This window comes from Pseudopipra pipra, chromosome 7 (assembly GCF_036250125.1).
Source record: "Pseudopipra pipra isolate bDixPip1 chromosome 7, bDixPip1.hap1, whole genome shotgun sequence".
NCBI classification, from domain to species: domain Eukaryota; kingdom Metazoa; phylum Chordata; class Aves; order Passeriformes; family Pipridae; genus Pseudopipra; species Pseudopipra pipra.
This window is the reverse complement of record NC_087555.1, coordinates 3,115,173-3,122,256: the sequence shown is the minus strand read 5'-3', so window position 1 is coordinate 3,122,256 and position 7,084 is coordinate 3,115,173. Positions and strand designations below refer to the sequence as shown.

The following is a 7,084-nucleotide window of genomic DNA, read 5'->3' as shown; positions in this document are numbered from 1 at the left end:
CATATAAAATAAAAGTAAAATATTATGTATGATAGAATTATAGTTAAAATTTAAATATAAATATAAATGTAAATAAATATAAATAATTATAAATATTATATAATTATTTATATTTATATAATAGAATATAAATAAAATATAAAAGTAAAAATAAAACAAAAATAAAACTATTTAAAATAAATAAAATATATAAAATAAAAATAAAATACAGATATTATATATTATATAAATAAAATAAATAAAATATAAATAAAATATAAATAGAATATAAATATAGAATTAAATATAAAGATACTACACATATTAAAAATAGAAATGTCAGACCCCTGGTAGCTGCATGACATCTTTATTTTTATTGGCAAGAGAAGCAGTATACACAGCAACATTGCAGTCTCTTAGCTCGTTAAAAATATCTCAATAAATAAAACAAATAAGCCACATATACACTGGAACTGAAAAAAAAAAAGAAAAATAATAAAAATAAAAACAAAACAAAAAAAGGGAGCAGGATGAGCTGTAGCAAATCATGGAGCAATAAGGGAGAGGTGGCAGAGTGTGGAGGGCAGTCTGTGATCCAGGCTTTATTGTCACAAATCATGCAGGGAGCTGGGCACACCGTGGGCTTTTGTCCTTCTTCTCCTATTTTTTCTGAGAGCCTTGGTCCGGTTTTGCCACGACTGTACAAGAAATCAGGGTTTGACTTTCAAAAAATCGCTCAAAAAAAAAAAAGAAAAAAAAAAACCAAAACAACCCAAACCCGCTACAGTTCAGGGGAGTAAAACCAAACCCAAAGATGTCTCATCAATGCGTTCCTGAATTAAGATTTCTCTTGGTTTGCTTTTTTCAGAAAAAAAAAAAGTAAAAATTGGCACTAAAACCCCAAAGCCGGGGACAGACAGACACGAAACCCGACGGCAACGGACAGCCAGGAATGTCACTTCTCCTCTTCTCGCTGGTCAGCGGCTTTGGGGGGAGAGGTTGCAAACTTTCAGCCCGTTTGGTGCTGTTTTCTGCTCAGTCCAAGTGCTCCACCGAGGGTTCAGAGCCAGGGAGGTCAAGAGGGGTCTTTTGGACCAGTTGACTTGAGGTTTTTAAGGTTTCAGAAGCTACAAACTTGGATAAATCCCAATTCCACTTCAGTTGCAGACGCTGGACACTCTGGAGAGAAGGGAAAAAAGAAGAGAAGAAAAATAAACACACTGGACATCTTTCTGAGATGTGTTGTCTGGGAAGTTCTTTTCCCCTAGAAATCCAGCTGTGGTTCATATCCACCTGTTCAATCCTGCCCCTCATCCCAGAATGTGGTGAATCCGTGCTGGGAGAGATCCAGTTCACCAGGAGCATCCCCTAAGTCTGGGGATGGGAAATGCCTTAAGGAATGGGGAGATGGGATGCTCAGCCTCCTGAGGTGGGCTTTAGAAAGCCCATCCACAGCTCTTCCTGCACAATCAGGCAAATCCTGCTGGAAAGGAGTGTTTTCTTTCCATGCAATATCCAAACTCAAAAGCAACAATGAAAGAACAGCATAAAGTACCCAATTCCTTTGGCTTTGGGATGTGCAGCCCAAGTTTAGAGTCAAAAACCAAATATAATAATTTCCACCCACTGAGGAAAGCTTCCATTTAGCTGATTTCCATTTCCCTTCCCTTCCTTTCTTTTTCCCAAACCTTCCCAAACCCCCCCTTCCATCTCCAAGTCATTAATTATCTAATTACATTCTGCAGACGAGCTCAGGGACCTGACAGGCTGCCCAGGACCACTTAGAACTGAGCTCAACTGCTGAGCTCAACTGCTTGGGGTGGTGGGTTGGGGATGCCCAGTCTGGCAGATGACAGGCTGGCCCTTTCCTAAGGCTGGCCAGGGAGGGATTCAGGGCAGGAAAATAAAATCCAGGGAGGAGGAAGATACCACAGAGCAATTTTCTGATGGGCTTTTTTGTTTTTGCGATGATTTTCTCCAGCAGGCAGAGGGAGGGTGAGCCCTACCAGCTACATGAGGCTTTGCTGTGCCCTGCTCTTCTCTGAGCTGTGAAAAATGAGGTAAAAAGCAATCCTGGGCTGCTCTATTCCCATGGATTTTTTCAATCCCACCCAGGGCTGCAGAGGTGATGACAAAGCTGCCCTTGGAGCAGAGCTGTGATGTGGGAGCTGATGATTTGAACCCCGGGACAAACACCTTGTTCTGCTGCTGCTGCCCTGAGGCATCTCGTTTCCAATGGTTCTTTCTGGTTCCCAGCAGCTCTCTTGGCTCTGGACATCCGGAGAATTGGGAATTTCCCAGCAGTTCAGAGCTAGGAGGTGTTGTGGCTTCCCTGTTCTGGTGTGGTGATGCTCCACCCTGTGGGCAGTGGCCCCCGAGCTCTGGAATGACTCTGCCATGTCCCCTCCCGTGCTCCCAGGGGGTTGTCTTGGAGGTCCTTTCCAACCCAAAACACTCTGTGGTTCTGTGACATTATCCTCTGACTCTGGCTTGAGATCCTCACGTCAGGAATCTGCTCCTTGAGTCCCGTCAGGGAGAACCTCCTGGCTGAGGAAGAGGGAAAATGCCCCCAAACCATCTGTGGGCTGCTCTTTCCTCCTCTTGTCCCCACCACACCGCAGCCAAAGGCTTCCTGGAGGCTCCCTCTTCCTGCCCCTTGGTCCTGGAGAGCCCATCTGGAAGTGTCCCAGTAAACCCAGTGCCTTCTGCTGGCCCTGATCCCCCACTCCTCACACACCAGCAGGGGAAGCACGACCCCAGTTGCCTTCTGGAGCTGGAAAACGAGGCAACAGGACCCTCCTGGCTCCTTCCCCTCTTTAATTTTACAGAGATCAATGGAGATGTGGCACCTGGGGACATGGGGTGGGACCTGGCAGTGCTGGGTTAAGGGTTGGACTCGAAGATCTTAAAGGTCTTTTCCAACCCAAAAGATTTCATGGGGCTTACTCTGGAAAGAAGCAGCTGTGGATTTTCCAAGGAGGGGGCAGAGTTTTTTCCCAGCGCTAAGCTGGTGTGGTAGCAGAGCTTTCCAGAGCTTGGTTTTAATCCCAGCTCATGCACAGCTGGGATTGCCCTCCCTGTGTGTGCCTCAGTTTCTCTGGCTGGGAAACCCCAGTTCACCCCTTCCCGTCTCCCAGTGCCTGTGGGATTTGAGCCTGTAAGGCACCTTGGGATCCTCCAAGGCATAGCTGGATGCCATAATTCCATATTATAGTAATGTAAGATTGCAGTATCTGGACTGAGAGGTGATGTACAGTGACAGCCTCTGCTGAAAACACATCTCACAGAATTCCAGGATGGATTGGAAGGGACATTAAAGCCCATCTCATTGCCATGGGCAGGGACACCTTCCACTAGCCCAGGTTGCTCTGAGCCCTGTCCAACCCGGCCTAGAACACTTCCAGGGATGGGAACTACTTTCTCCTGGGATTTCCAAACATTTCTCAGGGATTTCCAAGCATTTCTTCGGGCTTTCCAAGCATTTCTCCCACCCTGTAGCTTGCTCAGACCCGATGCAGCTCCCTTGAATGGAGGGCTTCCTGCTCTAGTTTTCCCTGCTTTAGGAGCACTTCCCAACCACATAAGGAGTATTCCACAGCCTGGAAATCCCAAGGGCTTCTGGCTTGATGGAAGGTGGCAGCAAAACACAGCCCTAGTTGCAGGAAATTTCACAACAAGTCCCCAAGGCCTTTGCTTATATAGGATTGGGGTGGTTTGGGTTACAAAAGGAGTGAAATCATTTCCATGACGTGACCAAGAGTGCAAATGAAATGGGAAATGCAGGGAAACTGTTGGAGTTTGTTAGTTGGTTTTGGTGGGATTTGGTGTGGTTTTGTTGTTGTTGTGTTTTGTTTTTGTTTTTAGTTTGGGTTTTTTTTAAGGTTTTTCAGCTTCTTTGAAAGTTGAGAATGTAAAACAAAGGTTCTGCCCCCAGGGCTCAGCCTCTCTCCTTCCATGGGGGCTTCTTCCAGCCCAAATCCCTCCCAGGAAGGTTCTGGTCCACCTTCCTGCCCTGTTTTTGGGGGGTGGGGAGGGGCTCAGGGGGTGGTGGGGGGTTGAGGGGTGTGAGCACAGCAACGGGGAGGATTTCAGCAGTCACTGAGAAGTTTATAAACCGTTTCCTCCTCCCTTTCCCTTCACCTTGGGGAAGGAAAAACCAGTGTGGTTTAGCCCAGCCCTGCTCAGTGGGACAGCACAGGGCACTTCCCATGGGAGCTGCCTTTGGGAACCTCTGGAGTTGCCATAAGCATTGAGGTTACTGGCCCTCATCCGTGCTGTTAATTCAGAAGGATTTAGTGCTCCAGGTGCTGCATAAAAACTGGTAAGATATTCCAAACCTGTGATAGGGTGAATGGGGAAGGAGAAGTCCCGTGTTATTTCTGCTTGGAAATAATGCCTGGACAAGGCAGAGCAAGTGCCTCAGGCAGTGACCTCTCTGGGTGTCACCCAGGGCTGGAGAGAATCTACTTAGTCATCGAGATGAGGAAAATGGAATAGAGAGGAGCTCATGGAACCCCAGATTGGTTTGGGTTGGAAGGACCTTAAAGCTCATCCAGGGACACCTTCCACTAGCCCAGGTTGCTCCACCTGACCTTAGACACTTCAGGGATGGGGCAGCCACAGCTTCTCTGGGAATTCCATCCCAGCCCTTCCCCACCCTCACAGCCAAGACTTTCTTCCTAATATCCCATCCAAATCTCTCCTCTTTTAGTTTAAAAATTTATTCTGGAATAGCCCGAGCAGTGCTGGGTTAGGACACAGAAGGGGACTCTCCTGCTGTAGAAAATCAGCTCAATCTTTCATTCTGTGCTAAGCAGCAGCTGCCTGTAATATTATTTTTCAAAATAAATGAATAAATAGGAGCAGTTCAGTTATTGCATGATGTCACCCCCCTGGTGCCTCCTTCCCTGTGGGCACAGGGACAGGCTAAAACCACAGGGAACAATGTGGAGCATGACTTGGGGGACACATGTGGGCCTTCCCAGGGAAAAGGGCTGGCATGGAACCCTGAAATGCCAAAGCAAGAGGCTCCAGAAGAGGATTGTGCTTTCTTAAGCTTGGAAATGCCAAGCTGGAGAGGAGGATGGATCTCTGTGTCTTGTCTCCCAGGCTGGAAGTCTGAGTTTGGGTCATGGTGAGCGGGAGAGCCCTGTGTCACCTGGGAGAGTGGGATGGGTGGAACCACTGCAGGTTCCGGGCTCCTTCAGCCATCCCATCCTCCTCTCTCCATAACCATCCCATCCTCCTCTCTCCATAACCATCCCATCCTCCTCTCTCCATAACCATCCCATCCTCCTCTCTCCATAACCATCCCATCCTCCTCTCTCCATAACCATCCCATCCTCCTCTCTCTCCATAACCATCCCATCCTCCTCTCTCCCCCCCCTCAGTGATCCAACCCATTCCCAGGTTTGCCAGCCAAAGGATGGACATGCAGACCTTTGTGGCAGCTTGAAGTGCAGAGGTCTGGGATCCCCAGGAGGGTCTTGCCGGGGACACAGAAATCCCCTAATCCCCAGGTTTTCCTCACCTACAGGAGGTGCTCCCTGCCAAACCCCCCTAATTCAGCCCTTCATCCCATGCCCATGAAGCAGAGACCAGCATTCCCAGCTGTTTTGGGAATGACTGCTCTAAAAAAGCACATGGCATGGACCAGTGGGAATATCCCCACTCAGGTTTGTCCACTTTCCCTTCCAGCATCCCGGGGTGTTCTGATCCGCTCCAAAACCTCCTGAAACTCATGCTGCTCCAGCTGAAAATCTTCCATGCCCGACAATGATTCCTCTTTTTTTGCCATTGTTTTTGTTTTGTGGAGCTGGGTAAAAAAAAAACGTTCCAGCTGTTTTGGTGTATGGGAAGAGTGGAAAAGAGCCGTGCTCCGAAAACACCGATGGCATCCCCGGGACTGGGTGTTGGAGGCTGGAAAGCTGGAAGGCAGCATTCCAAGTTTGCAAAGCAGAATCCCATCTCGACCTGGAGGGAATTAAGGTCGTTTTGACCTAACTGTGAGCCTCCCAAAATCTCCTTTCCAGCTCTGCACGGGGCTGAGTGCTCCTGGGAGCTGGACGATCCAAACCGAAGGCAGGAGTCACAGGGACTTGCTTTGGCTTGGCTTTTATCTCTGGGAAGCAGCAGGGATGTGTTAGGATGGAGGAGAGGTGGTGGCTGGCAGGAGCTGGAATCACAGGATCATGGAATCATGGAGTGGTTTGGGCTGGAAGGGACCTTAGGGATCACCTAATTCCAACCCCCCCCGCCAAAAAGGGCTCCAACCCGACCTAAACCACATGGAGAACTTCAGCTGAATCCCCCATGGATTCCATGGGGATGGAAACACGGGGCTCTGTTGTGTTTAAGGCTGGGAAAACCCCATCTGCAGGTGCTGTATTCCTGTTTAATGTTTTGATGTATTCCCAGAGATTTTTATAGCAAAGTTGAAGGAAGAAGGGATGTGCTGGTCTGTGGATTGCTGCAGGATCACCAAAGGGATATTCCAGAATTCCAGACTGGTTTAGGTTGGAAAGGATCTTAAAGCCCATCTCATTCCATGGGCAGAGACACCTTCCACTAGACCAGGTCCTGGTCTAGGACCAAGCCCTGTCCAGCTTGGCATTGTTTAAATTTAAATTGATCAAATTTGTTTAAATTGGAGCTTGTTTAATTGAAATATACATTCGTTTAAATTTAAGACTGGCCTTTTTTAAATTTAAAATATTTCTGTGAGTTGGATGGTAAAAAAATGCAACTTTTTAGGAAAAATACCACCTTGCTCAGCAGCAGGACCTTGATTTTTTGGGGGTTTCCCATCACAAAAGGCTATACCAAGATGAAATCCCTGAATTTTTGGGGTGTTTCCCCTCATAAAACACTAAACTCAGCAGAAATCCTAGGATTTTTGGGAGGTTTCCCCTCCCAAAAGGCTAAACCCAGCAGAAATCTCTGGATTTTTGGGGTGTTTCTCCCACAAAAGGCTAAACTCAGCAGAAATCCCTGGATTTTGGGGGGTTTTCCCCTTATAAAACACTAAACCCAGGAGAAATCCCAGGATTTTTGGGGTGTTTCCCTTCATGAAAGGCTAAACCCAACAGAAATCCCTGGATTTTTG

The 7,084-nt window shown here is 47.3% G+C and overlaps 1 protein-coding gene across 1 annotated transcript in view; it reads right to left on the bottom strand.

Moving 5' to 3' along the window:
- Window positions 1–330: 330 nt before the first annotated feature.
- TWIST2 (twist family bHLH transcription factor 2) overlaps window positions 331–7,084 on the bottom strand; it is a 31,021-nt gene continuing 24,267 nt past the window's right edge. The window contains exon 2 of the mRNA XM_064660244.1: window positions 331–1,158. The gene's annotated coding sequence lies outside the window, so the exon portion shown is untranslated. The remainder of the gene's footprint in view (window positions 1,159–7,084) is intronic.